General features: G+C 40.4%; 1 non-coding gene across 1 annotated transcript; it reads left to right on the forward strand.

Annotated features, from left to right (window-relative positions):
• Positions 1-108: 108 nt before the first annotated feature.
• Positions 109-212, forward strand: LOC112094336. Its single transcript, XR_002903480.1, has one exon. It is a non-coding gene; the product is annotated as a small nucleolar RNA R71 (small nucleolar RNA).
• Positions 213-292: the final 80 nt, after the last annotated feature.

A 292-nucleotide genomic window follows, 5' to 3' on the forward strand; every position in this document is an offset into this window, starting at 1 on the left:
TCATCTTCAGTTTTCTTCATTAACGCTCCTCCTGCAGATGCATCAATTAAAGTTCTTGTAGTGCCACTCAATCCGTTATAAAAATTATGGACTTGCATCCATTTAGGTAGACCATGATGAGGACGTCTTCTCAGCAACTCCTTGTATCTCTCCCATGCTTCATATAGAGTTTCACCTTCATATTGAGCAAAATTATTGATCTCGATGCGCATCTTCGCTGTTTTAGCCGGTGGGAAAAACTTAGAAAGGAACTTCTGAACTAAGTCTTCCCAACTAGTGATCGAATTTGGCG

The sequence above is a fragment of the Morus notabilis genome, unplaced genomic scaffold, assembly GCF_000414095.1.
Source record: "Morus notabilis unplaced genomic scaffold, ASM41409v2 Scaffold7176, whole genome shotgun sequence".
Lineage (NCBI taxonomy): Eukaryota > Viridiplantae > Streptophyta > Magnoliopsida > Rosales > Moraceae > Morus > Morus notabilis.